Source organism: Prionailurus bengalensis, chromosome E2 (genome assembly GCF_016509475.1).
Source record: "Prionailurus bengalensis isolate Pbe53 chromosome E2, Fcat_Pben_1.1_paternal_pri, whole genome shotgun sequence".
NCBI lineage: Eukaryota > Metazoa > Chordata > Mammalia > Carnivora > Felidae > Prionailurus > Prionailurus bengalensis.
Window position 1 is genome coordinate 38,962,638 of NC_057352.1, and position 21,349 is coordinate 38,983,986.

The following is a 21,349-nucleotide window of genomic DNA, read 5'->3' on the forward strand; positions in this document are numbered from 1 at the left end:
TTTATTGCAAAGTGTTTATTAATGTTGAATGATTAATAGAATAACTTTGAAGTTACAGGAATTGAGTTAGTGGTGGATAATTTGTAAAGTATATACTAGGTCATTGGTTCACTGAAAGTGGGTACCCTAAAAACTCATGGACATGATCAATGCAGTGACAAGTATATCCCTTAAAAAAGGGAAACTACACCCCTATGAAGCTTGCTTTGTAACAATGATTTTTTTAAAGTTTTATTTATTTAAGTAATCTCTCTACCCAAGGTGGGGCTCAAACTCATGACCCTAGAGATCAAGAGTTGCATGCTCTTCCAACTGAGCTATCCAGGAACCCCTTATGAAGCCTACTTTGGATAATGCTGATCTGTTGATAGACAAGCACACATGCAATGAAAGTGTGACTATAAGGCAGGTGTGTGCAGGCATATATGGAACATAAGTGGAACAAAAGAGGATTTTCCTTGAGACGAAGGAACAATTTCACAAAGGAGTTGTCAGTTGAGATCCATTTTAATAAAAGAGTAATATGTGTATTTTTTTAGTAGGAAATGAAGGTAATGTGGGCCGGACCATTCTGGAGATAAGAATGAACAAAGGATGAGATCTGGGGTTACACTGTCTGATGTTGAGCATCAGCCAATATAGTTACCAGCTTTCCTTGCTTGGACAAGTTATTTACCTACTTAGTCCTAACTTACCTCACTTATAAGATAGAGTTGTGAAGATAACATCAGAAAATTCATATACAATACTGATCCAGTGTCTGGCAGTTAGGTTTTCTATTGGAATATTTTTTTTTCTCAAATGTGGGTTCTACAGTATCTATATTTGATACTATTGGCATGTGATATGTAAAAGCCCATCTCACCAGTAGTGAGAGATGAGTCTGGATAGATTGAGTGGACAGAGAAATGTTTTATATATTGAATCTGCACATTTTCTTAAAATGAATGAAAGTCCCACTGAAGCATTTATAAGTAGAACAAACATATGCTGTGCACACAGTGAAAATGGTGAGTGAAGAACTATGAATGAAAGGGATAACCTAGGGTAACTTTTGGAGGGATGGTGGTATTCTTCATGAAGGAGAGACTATGGAAGGTTAGGTTTATAAGGAGAACATAATGGTCTTTGTTACAAAATGTGTACTGTATCTAAATACAAATAACATATTTGATGTGTTATTGGACATGTATTATTTATTTATTTATTTATTTATTTATTTATTTATTTATTTATTCATTTTTGCATTTATTCTTTCATTCTCTAGTCACTGACCACCGGTTTTGTGTCAGGGACAATGGTAGGCACTGAGGATGTTATTAACGACTGCACAAATAAGCTTCTTGCCTTCTCTGATAAGTATGTGGAATAGGCAGCAGGCTGTGGGGTATACCTCATAGAATGATTATGAGGACTGAACACTTTTTCAAAAAATACAGAAAAGGAGTAAAATGTGGGTACAAAATTACTTCTAACTCATCCACTTCACCAATTCTGCCTCTTGTACCTCCATTTGTGAGGGTTGAAGGAAAACTTCCATCTTCCCAGGACAAGAATATAAAAACCCTGTGCACAACATAATGTCCACCTCTATGCTAGTTAATTTTATCTTCAGCCTAGGTTATTAAAAGTTAAAGGATTGAAACTACCTGTCAACTGACAAAGCTTCAAACCTTCCATTTTGGCTTAATAAATCTGTTAAGATCCCATGATCACATGTTGGGTGCCCTAAGAAGTTGACAGTGACACACAAACTGACATGAGGGTGCATATTAGGGAGTGCTCTTGGGATTCCCACCTGTGGAAGATAAGGCAACACAAAGAATTGTCCAGAGGCAAAAAGTTGGCTCTGATGTAATCTTATCGAGGTCACCAGCCAACATATCAAACACTTCTTCAGCAGGAAGGGCTTTCAGAGTTGACTTTGGCTTCAGGAGACGGAATTTCCTGTATGTGTGTTACCTGTTCACTGGATCCAGGCTGCCTTGAGATGAGGCATGACTTCAGGTAAGGAGGTAGAACCAGAGAGGTTTACCTAAAGGAATTCTGTGGTCCACGGTAGGAAAGAGAATTACCACTTGTCTAATACCAAGATAAGTCATATGCTTTATCACATTCAATATTTGACAAGAATATCGAGGTGGGCTTTACTATCCTACGTAGATGAGCAAAGCAGGATAAATAACTTGGTAAACTTGACATAGTTAACATTCTATTCAGGGACTTTCTTGTTTCCAGAAACATCAGCATATCCAAAGTTACTCAAGTGATACCAGCACCCCATAGTAGAGTCTCTTCTCATGAACAAGGCTGCTGTGTATGGCCATAGAGACTGAACTGCACTATCCCAGGAAGAGCTTGTGCACAGCCAGGGCCTGGAGGGCAAGGCCCGGAGGCAACTTGAAACTGGAATCTTATTGGAACTTGGGCCATGCTACTTTGGAAATAAGCATAAATTTATCTCTGCTGTTCTCTGCCGTCATTATTGTTAACACTGTGCTGTTATGCTGTTGCTGCTGCTGCCATCAACTTCTGTGTCTCTTTCTTTTTTTAAGTTTATTTATTTATTTTGAGAGAGAGAGAGAGAGACAGAGAACCCCAAGCAGACTCCTCACTACCAGCGGAGAGCCTAACACGAGGCAGAAACTCACAAACCATGAGATCGTGCGTGACCTGAGCCGAAATCAAAAGCCAGTCACTTAATGGACTGAGCCACCTAGGTGCCCCCTCTTCTGTGTCTTTTAATTCAAGTTTCTCAGAGAAAATCTGATCAGGCCAGTTTATCCCAGGTTCAAAAGTTTTCTATCAGTCCATCCACACCTTATACTTCTTATTACCCACCCTGGGCCGGTGGCCCCTGCCCAGGTCTGGTTTTTGTAAGTCCAATTAGCTGAGGCCTGGGAATATAGGCTGTATGATAGAGAAGGACATGCAGATGGGAATTCACTAGAAATAACTCCAGAGGTTTTTGCTAAATAATGACTAATATTTACATATTAATGGCAGCTAAAACTATTTAAACTTGTTTCCAATATAGATACATTCCATATATTCAGTTACTTATATAAATATGATATAAAGTTTTATAAGTTCATGATGTTCAAAATGGCAATTATGAAAGTGTATATAGAATGGTGCCTAGGGTTATCTGTGAATTCCAACACTGGTTATGCTTACATGGATCTAAAAAGGCTGCCTATTTTTCTTTCTTTCTTTTTTGGGGGGAATTTTAAAAAGGTTAAATGAGGGCACCTGGATGGTTCAGTCCATTGAGTGTCCAATGCTTGATTTTGGCTCAGGTCATGATCCTCACGTCTTGAGATTGAGCCATGTGTCAGGCTCGGCACTGGATGTGGAGCGTGCTTAAGATTAGTTCTCTCTGTCTCCCTCTGCCCTTCCCCTACTTACACACACACACACACTCTCTCTCTAACAAAAAAACAAAAATAAATAAATAAAAGTTTAAATGACTTTAACGATCAGGAAATTATAACTATACTAGGCGTGGGGGCCAACAATTAGGTATATTTAATATTACCCATATTATTATATTTTACATTATATATTGTTACATTTTTATATTTCATTAAAATTTTTTAATGTTTATTTTTGATAGAGACAGAGCACTAGTGGGGGAGACGCAGAGACAGAGGGAGACAGAGAATCTGAAGCAGGCTCCAGGCTTTGAGCTGTCATCACAGAGCCTGATGTGGGACTCAAACCTAAAAACCGCAAGATCATGATCTGAGCTGAAAATGGACGCTTAACCGACTGAGCCCCTCTGGTGCCCCTATTGTTACATTTTTAAATATTTTTTTCACAATATCTTTTGTTCTATATTCCTATGACATTGAATATGACATTCATAACTGCTAAAATTTTACTTTCATAATATTAAATATAAGCAAACATATACATAATATCTAGGATTAAAGATGATTTGCAACTTCCAAACTAACAAATTAAGTCATCACTTTTTAGTATTTACAGCATTAACAAATTTGTAAATATTTATTTGATATGGACTAAACTGTTTAAGTTTAAATAATCAGAGCAATCTTCATCAGAAGCTAAACTCTCTCAATGATTTGTTGTTTTGTTTTATCTTAGAAGGGGGAGGGGGGGGAAGCACATCCTTACAGGGACAAGGAACAGCTGAGGGCTCTATGACTTTTCAGTGTCCAGCATCACCATGCACCATCTTTGATCTTCCCCCCGGAAAGTAGAATCACTGTAGAGTCACTGTTCCAGGTTCCCAGGAAAGGGCAAAATGAAGCCCGAATGACCCGTACCACCACTACCAGCATCGTCTCAAAGTTACAGAATGTGCTTACTCATGGGGCCTGAGAAACTCTATTTTGAAACATTGAATTCAATTCACATAATCTCTATGAAGTAATATAAAATATTTCTTATATTCTTCACAGAATTTTTTATAGAAAATTCCCTTTTGGAAATTTATTTTTAAGAAGTGCTAGAATTTATGACAATTTCTGGGAAAAACTCTAAAATAAGAAAAATAATATAACCGACAGTTAATTTTGTTGGGTATGGGAATTCAGTTGGAAATATTTTTACACAGCAGAATGGAGGCATGATTCTATTGCAATCATTAAATACTAACTGAAACTCTAAGTGTTTGTATGTGACTTATTTCATTTTATGGAAAGTTCTCAGAGCTACTTACATTAATATATTTACTATTAATTTGCCACTCAGAGGTCCCTTTTGTCTTGAAAGTCATGTTCTTTAGTTATGGTAAATATCGTTATATTATTTCACCAATAATTTATTCCCTTCTATTTTTTAATTAAAAATTTTTTAAATGTTTATTTAGTTTTGAGATAGAGTGCAAGTGGGAGAGGAGCAGAGAGAGAGGGTGACACAGAATCCAAAGCAGGCACCAGGTTCTGAGCTGTCAGCACAGAGCCCAACATGGGGTTCAAACTCACAAACTGTGAGATCATGACTTGAGCCGAAGTTGGACGCTTAACCAACTGAGTTACCCAGGCATCCTTATAGCCTTCTATTTTATCTTTTGTCTTTTATGATGAGATTCTTAATGGTTGAGAAAGTTTAATGAATAAAAAATATAACCAATCTATAAGTTACAACATTCACTGCTTTTTCTTTTTGTTCTACTTTGTGAAACATAGGCTCACTTGTATCTTCTCCTTACCATTTTGAAGATACCAAGTGTAATTTTTGATGATTTCATTAATTTCCATTTTTCTATTTTTTTCCCTATTTTCTATTTTCTCCATGTAATTCCATAAGCCATTTCCTACTGTCCCTATATTTCCCTTTTTTTGTTATATTGGTGACTTTAATTTTTTTTATGTTTATTCATTTTTGAGAGACAGAGCATGAGTGGGGGATGGGCAGAGATAGAGGGAGACACAGAATCTCAGGAAGGCTCCAGGCTCCGAGCTGTCAGCACAGAGCCTGACATGGATCCCGAATTTGTGAATGGTGAGATCATGACCTGAGCCGAAGTTGGATGCTTAACTAACTGAGCCACCCACACACCCGCCTTTTTTAAAAAAAATATTAATGTGGTGACTTTAATTTTAAAGTATTTTCTCAAATTTCCAGTGAGGATTTGCTATTCAATTCTCTTAAAAGTGAGACACCAGAAAGTTGATACCTAGACAGAGCTTTATAGCTGAAAGGCTTCACTGTCAAGGTATTTAAAGAGCACAACTGGCCTTTTAAAAGCAGAAATTCTGACTCTGTATTCAAAGTTACTTCTCTTGCAATGGTTATTTGGCCAAAGAGAAAAAACCTCCACTTGGTGAGTTAATTAGGAGAGGTTTGTAAATATCCTGTATCATTAGGTAGACTTGTACTTGATTTCCCTATTTTTACCAGATCGATTTACTCCTATTCTCAATTGTACTGATGCACAAATATGCTTCAGGTTTTCTGCTGGGTGTGGGGTGAGGGTACTCCCTGGCTTCGGGGTAAGCAGAGGCCACCCTGGAGATCTAATTTTCCATAACACACTTGCAAACTTCCCTCTTATTTTAGTCCCATCTTTAAGAACTGTTGTGTGATTTTAACTGCAGAAACTTTCTAGGTGTTTTGTGTTTGTTTGATAAACTCCCTTGCTTGTTGTAGTAGTCCAGATCTTCTAAGAAGCAGACGCCAACATGAAACTAAACATGCAAAGATTTTAGGGGAAAGACCTGTATGAGACCAAATGGAGAGGGGGTTGGAAAGGCTTAGACAGACAGCAGACCAAGCAGAATTCTGTCCCCGAGTGAAGAGGAAAGCTAGGGATAGTTGGATGGAAGCATCCTAGATTGTTATGTATCCTAAAAAAAGGTTTGGCAAGGAATCATGGTATCCTTGAGCCAAAATGAACTGTCAGAGGAGTTCTGTTTTTCCCAAAAACAGACCTGCCATTTATAAAATAGAAAAAAAAATTATAAAAAAAAAATATGCCCAGTGGTCTCCCTAGTGACATGGGAGAATAAGCTCTTCTTTCTAATACCTAGTTCAAGACAAAGTCTTACTGATGAAGGCTGTAAGCATTCTTTACTCCAGGCAGCTGTAAGCAAATAAGCTATCATGTGCTACCATTTCCATATTGCTGCTGAGGCGAGCTAGCTCCCCCACCCCCTTTTATTTAGCATGGGCAGGAAAAAAATATCAAACAATCTGTTAATGAGCATTTGGTGAAGTGTAATGAATACAGTCTAATTCACTAATTGAGGCTCATTCCACAACTCTCCACTAATAAGCATCTTAATGTGCTTAACTGCAAATGTCCAAAATAGTTATTGAGATGTGTGGAAATTTCCCATTCTGTATGTGAAAATTTTGATAATGTTGCAGTTTGATTAATTGAGAGAAAATGTATCACTAACAAAGAAGAAAATATAAAAGTAGGAATATCATACAATTATATCTTCTAAAAAGAACTAAGTGGCAAATAACACTATCAAAAATAAATAAAGCATTATTTGAAATAACTTTTACTGCAATGAGACACTGATTTCAGTTTCTATGTGATGCCAAGCAAAACTGACATTGAGAAATTTCCTAATTAGCTTGGTTAAGGAATATAACAAGTATATTAGTCAATAGTTTATCGATTATAGGAAGCAAAAAAGAAAAAATCCACTTTCTGGTTTCAAACAAACTTATGTTCTTTGCTTCAAAAATTTATTTATTAAAGTTAAGATGGGCTTGTATCATTCATTATACCCAAAACCCATTTCTGTCTCTGTGTCTGTTACTTTCCTTCCCAACCACTGCCTTTCTTTTGTTGTTTTCATTCTCAAGAAAATAAGAATAATGTCTCAAAATAATGCCCCACTACCGCTCCTCTGAGAGCCATGCTTAGATCATTCCAGGTTTGGCAGGAAAACGTAGTATTTTCTCCGTGGTTCCAGAAAGAGTCCTACGGTTAACTTTGATGATCTTTGTTTAGCTGTGATTGGGTGATTCCTTAATGAATCATTAGGAACAAGGAATGCAATTCTGATTCTACTGACCTCAGTCACATGACCACCTCTCCAGCTGTGTGTAGATTCATCACAAATTACAAGACTGGGGCTGGGTAGCTCCCGTAAGTGTGGATGGCTACTGGACAAGCATAAATAAGGGACATCAATTATAACCAATAAGCAGGAAATTAGAGCTTGCAACATTCCACTTAGACAAACTGCACTTAGATAACCATCACATTCTCTTTTCAAAGCAAAGGGAGGCTAAATGTTGAGTCATGTGGTATGGCTAAAAAAATATCCCTGGAGCAGTCAGATATCCTTTGGTTCAACCAGCTATGCTACTTTGAGAAATTAAATGGGTAGTTTCCCTAGATTATGTCATACAGCTTTTTCCAACTAAAAAGTGCAAGCAACATTTTCTTCCCAATCTATCTATAAAATACATCGTGATGCTCTGAAGGAAAAATAGTTTTATTAATGTAAATCACAAATGCACACACACGTGCGCGCATACACCCACCCACACACGCTGATCCTGACTGAAAACTTCTGTGTGATCTTTCAGACCGAACAAGAGGCAATTATAAAAACTTTACTTGTTCCCACAAAAAGAAATCTCCAATCCCCTTATCTCACTTGGTGTATAGTCAGTGAGTCACAGTCTCTAAGAGGACCTGGAGACAAGGACACAACACCCTTTGGTCAACCATGTTCTTACAGGTATTTTCATGGTTAGCCCAGGCAACTTCAGCATTCCTAGATCCCTCTATCTGGGTGTTTGGCCAAGGTCTTCTTCAGGTACCTCTGCTGAGGCCCCCTAATCATTGGACATATGAACATATCCCCCCTCCCCCACTCGATCTTAATACTTTTCTCCTCCTAGCACTTTCTCTTCCACCTTCTACCCAGCCTCTGAGTCTCTAACACCGTTGAAGCTTTTAGTCTGGGGCTGCCTCAGTAGTGAGACAACTCCTATGTTATGATTCTTGTGATCCTCTGTCTATATGCTGTTCTACAAAAGGAAATAGGACAGGAGAGGAGCCAGCCCTGTCTCCACTTTAGCTTCTTGTTTATACTACTGTAATAAGAGAGGAAAGGGTTGACTGTTACCCTCATTTTTTTTGTCTTGTTTGATCAACTACTCCAACACCTGGCAGCTCAGCTGAGGTTCTCTCTGTCTCTCTTTCTCTCTCTCATACACACACAAGCGTATACACACATGGTAGCTAGCACTTGGATATTATTCATCATTGTAAGGAAAGAAACCTCCATGGAATGTGTATAAACATTCCATTACACTATACAGATTTTTTATATGCTGATTCTCCTTAGTATTCTGTAACTTTTCCAGTGGAATGGAACTTCGGGAAATATTGAGGTCTTAATTTGACAAAACCAATTTCCTTATGACTTTCCAACAGGATATTGGATGTTTAACATGAAATGAAGAGTTCTGACTAAAGCCTGACAAATGACAAGTTTGATGAGAGATGGGAGATCAAATGAAATGACAAAATAAGACATAAATCATGATGCCTTAAGGAACTACTATAACTGGGGTGCACATTTGGTCCCGATCTTCCTGGTAGCTCCAGTGATACTGTAAATAAGACTGATTACAGGAGCACCTACCTAGGTGGCTCAGTTGGTTAAGTGTCCAACTTTGGACAGGTCATGATCTCACAGTTCATGGGTTCGAGCCCCGCATCAGGTTCTGTGCTGACATCTCGGAGCCTGGAGCCTGCTTCAGTTCCATGTCACCCTCTTTCTCTGCCCCCCACCCCGTTATCTCTCTCTCTCTCAAAAATAAATTAACATTAAAAAATTAAAAAAAAAGAGATTGATTACATAGCTCTCCTTTCCACACACAGAAAATGTGTTCAATGCTTAGGGAAAGCCTGGCATTTCTCAGAACTTCTCCCTTAAATTAGATTTTCACAGGGTGCTTGGTAAAGCAAGGCAGAGGGATGGATATGGTTTACAAGTGGGAGAAGAACTTGGATACAAAAACAAAAGAGTGACCAAAAGCAGGGTTTACAAATGCCAACTCAGAAAGGGCAAACAAAATAACTTAGGAAATGTAAGCATTCAGATCCTTTGGCAATCGCCCATAATTGTAGGGTTTTATCCCTTACTCTTCCCTGATAGTAAGATGTACATTCCTTAAGCAGAAACGGCCACAGGCTAATTTGTGCCACCACCAAGACAGTGTGAGTTGAGGTGTCCTTTCCTCTACAGCCAGACAAATGGAAAGAAAAGCCTTAGAGATTTAATTATACAAGAGGAAAAGAAATCACTGTTCCTGACTTACAGCCAATCTGGCACATTCACACATGTTTTACTGAATAGCCCAAGCAACCAACTGATTCTCTGGGTGGGGAAATATCTGAGGACCAGCTGGGTCATGCTGTGACTTTATTTTCCTGAGTTTTAATTTCCTCGTTGTTGAAATGAAGACTGAAAAATAACATCTCTTTCAGCTCTAGAATTTGGTGATTGTATTGGTCAGCGTTCCCTGAAGCTGTTTCTCTGGCCAACACCACTGGGATAGACCCTGTAGATTTTCAGAGCCATCTCATTGCATTCTTGAGAGTGGGAAGCAAGAAATATCTCCAATTCCTAAAGGAGGTAAGAGTAGCAATTATTGCTTATTAAACTCTTCATGGCGCACCTGGGTGGCTCAGTCAGTTAAGTGTCTTACTTCGGTTCAGGTCACAATCTCACGGTCTATGAGTTCAAGCCCCGCACTGGGCTCTGTGCAGACAGCTCGGAGCCTGGAGCTTGCTTCAGATTCTGTGTCTCCCTCTCTCTGCCCCTTCCAGCTCACACTCTCTCTCTTTCTCTCAAAAATAAATAAACATTAAAAAATTAAAAAAAAAAAAACCTCTTCATATGGTCTGGCATGGGGCTGTGTGCCTTCATCACTTATCATATTTTTATTGTCTATGTAACAGATGAAGAAACTATGGTTCAAGTGGTTAATAAAATTACCTAAAGCCCCCAGGGAAAGAGAGATGTTTCAATCCTAGGTGCTGTGACTCTAGATTCTGTACGCTAAACCAAATATTATTCTCCACTATGTAGCGGTTTTCAGAATGTAGGTCCAGAATCAGCAGCATCAGCAGGATCTGGGAATTTATTAGAAATGCAAATTCCCACCCCCAACTGCAGACCTGCTGAGTCAGTAATTCTAGCAAAGTGATTTAAGAAGGCTCCAGATCATTCTGATGTACACTGAAGTCTGAGAACCCCTTTTGTATGGCATTGTTCCTTGGCTCTTAGATGTGAAGTCTTCACTTTCAGGAGTCCAGATGCTGGAGACATGGTCTCTAAAGGAAACTTCTCTCCATCTCAGAGCCTGCTTGTGGCTTGTTGGGAAAATCCCACTTTGCCAATAAAAAATAATGATTCTCTAACTTACATAATGACTCCTATCAATCATGTTAACGACGTCAGCTAAAGGTTATCTTGGTAATTTATCTGTATCAGCTGCTTCTCACTGCCACTCAGGCAGTTAGAGATGCAGTTGCAAATGTGAGATTGTAACAATTTGGAGGAGATCGATTACCCAGGGAACACAGCTGTCTTCCCAGCTGAGGATGAGGAAGAAGGGTCATTTCTTGCTAGACGGGGGCTAGAACTGTTTGCAACAGAACAAAGATACCTGAACTATCCTCCAGTACAATATACAATTATAACATCCAATAATGGTAGAGTATGGGCTCCAAGCATTTAATTTATTCAACAAATAAAAATATACAAATATACCTGTATCAAGGAACTTAAGTACCCTTAAAGTGTGTATGTGACCACTCAAGTGCCAGTCCATGGTAAGAGCATACACACAGAACAAAAGTAGAGGAGTGCCTGGGTAACTCGGTTGAGCTTCCAATTTTGACTCAGGTCACCATCTCCAGGTTTGTGAGTTCGAGCCCCATGTCGGGCTCTGTGCTGTCAGTGCAGAGACAGCTTTGGATCCTCTGTCCTCCTGTCTCTCTTCATCTCACATACTCTTGCATTCTCTCTTTAGAGTAGTAAATTTTAAAAGAAAACTAAAAAAAAACCCCAAACAAACAAAAAACATGAGTAGAATTCCAACTTCACAATTAGTACCTTACCAACATGCCATGGTAGGGCAGTAAGATAAGAAACTATACCAGAATGTGAACTTAAAATTTTCAGTTATCCTTATGTGATCATGAAGGAATTACTAAATCTTTCGCAATTGCTGTTTTCTTATCTAGAAAATTAGAGTTGTGGTATCTCCTTCACTGAGGTGCTATGATTATGCAAAGCATTTTTACAGCAGAGATGTCAAATTTGCTCTCATTTTCTTATATAGTTTCCTTTCCTAGCCACTAAGATGAGCTTAATACCTCTCCAATTTGATCATTAGGATTTATAGCCTTGGGATGTCTGGGTGGCGTATTCTGTTAAGCATCCAACTCCTGATTTCAGCTTAGGGTTGTGAGAGTGGGCCCTGCCTTGGCCTTCACACTGGGTGTAGAGCCTGCTTTGAGTTCTCTCTCTGTCACTCTCCCCACCTCTCCATTTTACTATCTCTCTCTCAAAAGAAAAATTTTAAAAAGAAAAAAAAAAAGACTTACAGTCTTAAATCTGAGTTAAATGTAAGATCCAGAAATTGCAAGTGGACATACTATTTATGCATGGTAGTGCTAGATACCATAGAGAAATTCATGTTTTTCTCTTCAGCTACATTTTTTTAAAGCAGGTTTCACACCCAGCATGGAGCCCAATGCAGGGCTTGAACTCATGACCCTGAGATCAAGACCAGAGCTAAGATCAAGGGTCGAACATTTAACTGCGCCACCCAGGAGTCCCTCCTCAGCTACATTTATATATTTTTACATTTTTTTAAGTCTAAAAAATAAAACATTCGTATTGTAGTATATAGTTAATATAGAAAAAAAGAGGGAGCCAAGATGGCAGAACAACATGGAAGGTTTTATTTTGCATGTCGCATCCATGAAAGACAGTCAGATCAACACTAAACCATCCTGAACACCTAGAATACTGATCTGAGGATTAACACAACAATCTGCACAACCTGAACCACAGAACTCAGCAGGTACGTGGCGTGGAGAGGTAAACTGGGGGAGAGAGAAGCCACAGAGCTGTTTTTGCTTGTGGAGAGAGGATGGAGATGGGGGGGAGAATACGGGAAAAGCACCCCCCCAAAAGCAGCTGGAGAGAAAGTGGCAAAGTAGAAACAGCCACAGGGACTAAACTAAAAAGGGAAAGGAGAAAGGAGAGGGTTTCAATTCCATTAAGGCTATAAAGAGGGGGAGCACAGAGTCTGAAACTCTGCAGCTGATACCTCACGGTGCTCTGGTGGGAAGGTTGAATACCCAGGAGCACAGTGAAGTCGGGGCAGTCCTTGGGCCATATGAGGAATAGCAGTTCCTCTGCTGGGAGGACATGAGGTAGAGGCTGTGTGCCTACCCACCTCCCCCCCCACCGCCCGCCCCAACAGGCAAAGGTACCAGCAGACCATGGAGAACAACCACATTTTCTGGTGCTGGAACAAGGTCCTTAAGGGTGAAGCCTGGTGCCAGGTGTGTGTTGTGATTTTCCATAATCCCTGAAACGCTGCTATGTGATGGTGTGAACATTTTCTGGGGTGGGCTGGCACCCAGAGCAGTCTCTGGGCATCAGCAGCAGCATTATTCTGTGAATGTTCCTGGGTGTGGCCAGCACCCAGCCACTGCTCAGTGAGACCCTCCCCCAGAGGATCTGAGCAGGTCAAAGCCGCAGTCCTTCAGAAGTGACGGGTCAGGAAACACAGCCGCATCTGAGATAAAACTCAGGAGGGAAGTGCTGCCTGGTAACCTGATGCCTGGGTCACGGACAGTGTAAAAGCAGGGAGTGGACAGAAGCCAGAGACAAAGGACGGGTGCACAATTGCTGGTTGGGGAGAGCAGAGAGTTCCAATACTAGAGACTGGGTAGCTGGGTGACACCATTTTTACCCCTCCCATGCATGCGCATATACACCTACAAGCCCAACAACAATTCACCCCACTAAACTAAGCAACACCATCTAGTGGACAATGGAGCCATTACACTAAGCCCTGCTGAACTGGGCCAACCTCGCTCTTCAAAAATACTACAAATCTCTCTGCTGAGTTTATGGACTATAAAGTGTTTCATAGTTTGACTTGTAGGGGAAACTGATGTAATTTCAATCATATTTCAGTCTGTTTGCTGGTCTATTCAATTTTATTTTTTTCTTTTTCTTTTTTGTTTTCTTTTTCTTAAATGCAGAAAGAGAAAAAATATTTTTATTTTTAATTTTTATTAAAAATATTTTTTAATTTTTCTTCTACTATATTTCTTACTTTTTTGTAAATTTTTGAAATTCTATTTTTATTCCATCATTTCATTTTATTCTATTTCATTGTATTCATTTTTTCAAATTTCAAATGTTTTCCTTTTGTTTTCTTTCTTTTCCTTTCTTCTCTTTTTCCCTTTTTTACTCTAATCTATCAAGCTCCTTTCAACAACCAGACCAAAACACACCTAGGATCTAGCATCACTTATTTGATTTCGTTTTTGCATGTTTTGTTTTAATTTTAATTTTTTTTAATTTCAGTTTTTTCATTTTAATTTTTCTTTACTTTATTAATTCATTTCCTTCCTTCAAAATGATGAAAAGGAGGAATTCACCTCAAAAGAGTGAGCAGGAAGAAATGACAGCCAGGGACTTAATCCACACAGATACAAGCAAGATGCCTGAACCAGAATTTAGAATCACGAAATTAAGAATACTAGCGGGGGTCAAAAATAGATTAGAATCCCTTTGTATGGAGATAAAAGAAGTAAAAGCTACTCAGGATGAAAAAAAAATGGTATAACTGAGCTGCAATCTTGAATGGATGCCACGGCGGCAAAGATGGATGAGGCAGAGCAACAAATCAGCAATATAGAGGACAAACATATGGAGACTAATGAAGCAGAAAAAAGAGGGAGACTAAGGCAAAAGAGCACGATTTAATCAATGATTCATTAAAAAAGAACGAATCAGTATCATACGGGTCCCAGAAGATGAGGGAGATAAAAAGGGGTAGAGGGTTATATGAGCAAATCATAGTAGAAAACTCTCCTAATCTGGGAAAAGACACAGACAGCAAAATCTAGGAAGCACAGAGGACTCCCATTAGATTCAACAAAAACCGACTATCAACAAGGCATATCAGAGTCAAATTCACAAAATACTCAGGCAAGGAAAGAATCATGAAAGCAGCAATGGAAAAAAATAAAGTCCTTAATCTACAAGGGAAGACAGATCAGGTTTGCAGCAGACCTATCCACAGAAACATGACAGGCCAGAAAGGAGTGACAGGCTATATTCAATGTGCTAAATCAGAAAAATATGCAGCCAGGGCACCTGGTTTGCTCAGTCGGTTGAGTGTCCGACTTCGGCTCAGGTCATGATCTCATGGTTCATGGGTTCGAGCCCCACATCGGGCTCTGTGCTGACAGCTCAGAGCCTGGAGCCTGCTTCGGATTCTGTGTGTCCCTCACTCTCTGCCCCTCCCCTTTGTTCTCGTAAACATTAAAAAAATTAAAATGAAAAATATGCAGCCAAGAATTCTTTATCCAGCAAAGCTGTCATTCAAAATAGAAGGAGAGATTAAAAGTTTCCCAGACAAACAAAAATTAAAGGAGTTCATGACCACCAAACCAGCCCTGCAAGAAGTTTTAAGGGGGACTCTCTGAGGGGAGAAAAGGTGAAACAAAAAGAAAAAAAAAGAAAAAGAAAAAAGATCAAAAGCAACAAAGACAAGAAAGGACCAGAGAATACCACCAGAAACTCCAACTCTGTAAGAAACATATTAGCAATACCTTCATCTTTCAGTACTCATTCTAATTGTCAATGGACTAAATGCTCCAATCAAAAGACATAGGGTAACAGAATGGACAAAAACATGATCCAACTATATGTTATTTACCAGAGACCCACTTTAGATCTAAAGACACCTTCAGATTGAAAGTAAAGGGATGGAAAACTATCTATCATGCTAATCATTGACAAAAGAATGATGGAGTAGTCATTCTTATGCCAGATAATCTAGATTATAAAATAAAAACTACAACAAGAGATAAAGAAGGGCATTATATCATAATAAAGAGGTCTATCCACCAAGAAGACCTAACAATTGTAAACATTTATGGTCCAAATGTGATAGCACCCAAATATAGAGAAAAATTGATTACAAACATAAAGAAACTCATCGATAGTAATACCATAATAGTAGATTCCAAATCCCTACTCACAGCAACAGACAGATCATCTAATCAAAAAATCAACAAGCAAACAATGGCTTTGAATGACACATTGGACCAGATGGACTTAACAGATATATTCAGAACATTTCATCCTGAAGCAGCATAATATACATTCTTCTCCAGTAAACATGGAACGTTCTCCAGAATAGATCACATACTGGGACACAAATCAGCCTTCAACAAGTACAAAAGATCGAGATCATATTTTCAGACCACAATGCTATAAACTCAAAATCAACCACAAGAAAAAATTTGGAAAGATAACAAATACTTGGAAACTAAAGAACATCCTACTAAAGAATGAATGGGCTAACCAATAACTTAAAGAGGAAATTAAAAAGCACATGGAAGCCAATGAAAATAATAACACCACAGTCCCAAATCTCTGGGATGCAGCAAAGGCAGTCATAAGAGGGAAGTACATAGCAATCCAGGCCTTCCTAAAGAAGGAAGAAAGATCTCAGATACACAACCTAACCTCACACCTTAAAGAACTGGAAAAAGAACAGCAAATAAAACCCCAAACCAGAAGACAGAAAATAATAAAGATGAGAGTAGAAATTAATGCTGTTGAAACCAAAAAAGAGTAGAATAGATCAATGAAACCAGAAGCTGGTTCTTTGAAAGAGTTAACAAAATTGACAAACCCGTAGCCAGTTTTATCAAAAAGAAAAAGGAAAAGACCCAAATAAACAAAATCAAGAATGAAAGAGAAGAGATCACAACCAACACAGCAGAAATAAAAGCAATAATAAGAGAATATTATGGGCAATTATGTGCCAATAAAATGGGCAATCTGGAAGAAATGGACAAATTCCCAGAAACATATAAACTACTAAAACTGAAACGGGAAGAAATAGAAAATTTGAGCAGACACATAACCAGTAAAGAAATTGAATTAGTAATCGAAAATCTCCAAAAAACAAGATTCCAAGGCCGGATGGCTTTCCAGGGGAATTCTACCAAACATCTAAAGAAAAGTTAATACCTTTTCTCTTGAAGCTGTTCCAAAAAATAGAAATGGAAGGAAAACTTCCAAACTCTTTTATGAAGCCAGCATTACCTTGATTCCAAAACCAGACAAAGACCCCACTAAAAAGGAGAACAATAGACCAATTTCCCTGATGAACATGGATGCAAAAATCCTCAAGAGGATATTAGCCAACCAGATCCAACCATACATTAAAAAAAATTATACACCATGACCCAGTGGGATTTATACCTGGGATGAAGGGCTGGTTCAATATCTGGAAAACAATTAACATGATTCATCACATCAATAAAAGAAAGGACAAGAACCACATGATCCTCTCAATAGATGCAGAGAAAGCATTTGACAAAATAAAGCATCCTTTCTTGATAAAAGCCCTCAATAAAGTAGGGATAGAAGGATCATACCTCAAGATCATAAAAGCCATATACTAATGACCCAATGCTAATAACACCCTCAATGGGGAAAAAAATGAGAGCTTTCTCCCTAAGGTCAGGAACAAGATAGGGACGTCCCCTCTTGCCACTGTTAGTCAACACAGTATTGGAAATCTTAGTCTCAGCAATCAGACAACACACAGCAATAAAAGACATCCAAATCAGCCAGGAGGAGGTCAAATTTTCACTCTTTGCAGATGACACGATACTCTATATGGAAAACACGAAAGATTCCACCAAAAAAACTGCTAGAACTGACCCATGAATTCAGCAAAGTTGCAGGATATAAAATCAATGCACAGAAATTGGTTGTATGCCTACACACCAACAATGAAGCAACAGAAATGAAATCAAGGAATCGATCCCATTTATAATTGCACCAAAACCCATAAAATACCTAGGAATAAATCTAACCAAAGAGGTGAAAAATCTATACCCTGAAAAGTATAGAAAGTGTATGAAAGAAATTGAAGAAGACACAAAAAAATGGAAAAAGATTCCATGCCCTTGGATAGGAAGAACAAATATTGTTGAAGTGTCAATACTACCCAAAGCAATCTACATATTCAATGCAATACCTATCAAAGTAGCACCAGAATTCTTCAGAGAGCTAGAATTAACAATCCTGAATTTTGTATGGAACCAGAAAAGACCCCGAATAGCCAAAGAAATCTTTAAAAAGAAAACCGAAGCTGGAGACATCACAATCCCAGACTTCGAGCTGTGTTACAAAGCTGTGATCATCAAGACAATATGGTACTGGCACAAAAGCACTCAGATCAATGGAACATAACAGAGAACCCAGAAATGGACCCACAAACATATGGCCAACTCATCTTTGACAAAACAGGAGAGAATATCCAATGGAATAAAGATGGTCTCTTCAGCAAATGGTGCTGGGAAAACTGGACAGCAACATGCAGAAAAATGAACCTGGACCACTTTCTTATACCATACACAAAAATAAACTCAAAACGGATGAAAGACCTAAATGTAAGACAGGAAGCCATCAAAATCCTTGAGGAGAAAGCAGGCAAAAACCTCTTTGATCTTGGCCCCAGCAACTTCTTACTTGACATGTCTCCAGACGCAAGGGAAACAAAGGCAAAAATGAACTACTGGGACCTCATCAAAATAAAAGGCTTCTGCACAGCAAAGGAAACAATCAGCAAAACTAAGAGGCAGCCAACAGAATGGGAGATGTTTGCAAACGACATATCAGATAAAGGGTTAGTATGCAAAATCTATAAAGAACTTATCAAACTCATCACCCAAAAAACAAATAATCCAGTAAAGAAATGGACAAAAGACATGAATAGACACTTCTCCAAGGAAGACTTCCAGATGGCCAACCGACATATGAAAACATGCTCAACATCTCTCATCATCAGGGAAATACAAATCAAAACCACACAGAGACACCACCTCACACCTGTCAGAATGGCTAACATTAACAACTCAGGCAACAACAAATGTGGGGGAGGATGCGGAGAAAGAGGATCTCTTTTGCACTGCTGGTGAGAATGGAAGCTGGTGCAGCCACTCTGGAAAACAGTATGGAGGTTTGTCAAAAAATTAAAAATAAAACTACTCTACAACCCAGCAGTTGCACTACTAGGTATTTATCCAAGGGATATAGGTATGCTGTTTCGAAGGGACACATGCACCCCCATGTTTATAGCAGCACTATCAACAATAGCCAAAGTATGGAAAGAGCCCAAATGTCCATCGATGGATGAATGGATAAAGATGTGGTGTGTGTGTATATATATATACATACAGTGTGTATATACAGTGTGTGTGTGTGTGTGTGTGTGTGTGTATATATATATATATGTACAGTGAGTATTACTCGGCAATGAAAAAAAATGAAATGTTGCCATTTGGAGCTACGTGGATGGAACTAGAGGGTATTATGCTAAGTGAAATTAGTCAGAGAAAGACAAATATCATAGGACTTCACTCATATGAGCACTTTAAGATACAAAACAGATGAACATAAGGGAAGGGAAGCAAAAATAATATAAAAACAGGGAGGGGGAAAAACATAAGAGACTCTTAAATATGGAGAACAAATAGAGGGTTTTTGGAGGGGTTGTTGGAGGGGGGATGGGCTAAATGGGTAAGGGGCTTAAGGAATCTATTCCTGAAATCATTGTTGCACCATGTGCTAACTAACTTGGATGTAAATTATAAAAAATAGATTTAATTTAAAAAAAGGAAAAAAAAAGAAATTCTTTACCACATATAATTGTCACATCTTAAAGAAGATTAAGAAATTAGTTATATATTGGCTGAGAACCTGAAAATTTGATGTTGAAATAGATTAAAGATGAAGTGCAGAGAAAATACTTCTCCAGAAGTAGTTTGGAGAAAATAAAGTTGGAGGGAGATTAAATATGTGATCTGTGCTTAGTATCTCCTAATTCTGTTAGGGTGTGTGTGTGTGTGTGTGTGTTACCTATTAATTAGAATTCAATTCATATACACAGCGATTGAGTAAATGCATGGATCCAGGGAATTTAGTCAGTGATTATGGTAAAAGATAGAGAATAAAACCATCACCCTTGTTTTCTTGAGTCTCAGGATCTGAGGAGAGGCAGGGGAAATCCACTAGGCATAAATATTAGTTAAGTGATATTTTCTTAGGAGCACCTGGATGGCTCAGATGGCTAAATGTCTAACTTTGGCTCAGGTCATGATCTCACCATCTGTGGGCTCAAGCCCCATGTCAGGTTCTGTACTGACAGCTCAGAGCCTGGAACCTGCTTTGGATTCTGTGTCTCCCACTCTCTCTGCTCCTTCCCTGCTTGTCTCTGTCTCTCTCTCTTTCAAAAATAAATAAACATTAATTTTTTTTCAGTAATATTTTCTTGTAATCTTTGCCTAGACAGAGGTTTATGCTACTTAAGCTAATTAGGAATGATGGTCATGAAGATTTTCAAGTATCTAGATTATAGCCCATGGGAGACCATCTGAGGATCAGTAGTAGACAACTTCCTAGTAGAGACCTTCTCAAAGTCTTTACATTGGTCTGGCCAATGCTTAATAGTTTCATAACTAGAAGAGCTTAAGTTTGTCTTTGAGATCTCAACTAAGACTTGTTTTCTTTATTTTTGAAATTCTTGTGCTGGTTTCATCATTTTCAAAACATAGAGCCCCAAATTTTGGCCAAAAATGTACAAGATGACATCAACTTTTCTCACTATTAGTTTTACAAATCACGTGATTCAGGTGGTGTCTGACAGATGTTTCCATTCAAAGATACGGAAAGATATCTTTCACAATTAAAGGTTATACTATGGTGTGATAGTTTGAAGAGTTTACAATTAAGGGGGTTTAGTATGAGGTTATACAGTGGAAGATTATAAATATTCTCTTTCCCAAAAAGATTTCATTTAAGCATATAACACTGATAATCACTGCCTACATAATTATTACATTGGGAATTGCACAATGGTGATTTTAAAAATTTTATCATCCCTTATACAGTTACTAGCTGGCATTCTTATCCCTGAAAAAAGTTTACTCATTTTTACCTCCCCTTCCTCCTTCTCTTCCGTCTTTCTTCTTTTCTTCCTCCCTCCCTCCCTCCTTCCCTTCCTTCTATTTAAAAAATTAACACAGTTCAAATCACTATGTCTGGTTCATTTCTGCTCCTTGCTCCTTCACTGCCAAAACTTGGAGCAGAGAGTGCCTCAGATTCTCTGCTTTCTTTTTGTCTGTGATAAACACAATATAAAATGTCTACTGCATCAAGCTTTAAATTTCACATTATCCTATTTACTTGACCTTGACAGATTTGGCATCCTTTCTCCTTGCTGTGAGCAGAAAGTTCTTGATTTCCTCAAGGTTATGAGGCATAACTACAAAGCCTGCAGGAGAGCATGTGACCTGCAGGAAGCAAAGGGATGGAAATGAAAGAGACTGCCAATATTTGTCTCCTGGCAGTTAAACCCTCCCTTGAAAGAACTGAACATTTTGGGTAAGTGATTTTGAACATTGCTATATATTATTGTTGATGACAAGTTGTCCAAGATTTGGACAGTAGTAGCCTCTCATACCAATCTCTATGTCCTTGTTTTTTCTATATATTCTAGGTAACTGAACTTCTCTGTGTTCTAATTATGCTAAAGGGATGAGTTTTGTGAGGCT

General features: G+C 38.5%; 1 pseudogene; it reads right to left on the bottom strand.

Annotated features, from left to right (window-relative positions):
- Positions 1 to 20,830: 20,830 nt before the first annotated feature.
- LOC122494318 lies at positions 20,831 to 21,133 on the bottom strand (annotated as a pseudogene).
- Positions 21,134 to 21,349: the final 216 nt, after the last annotated feature.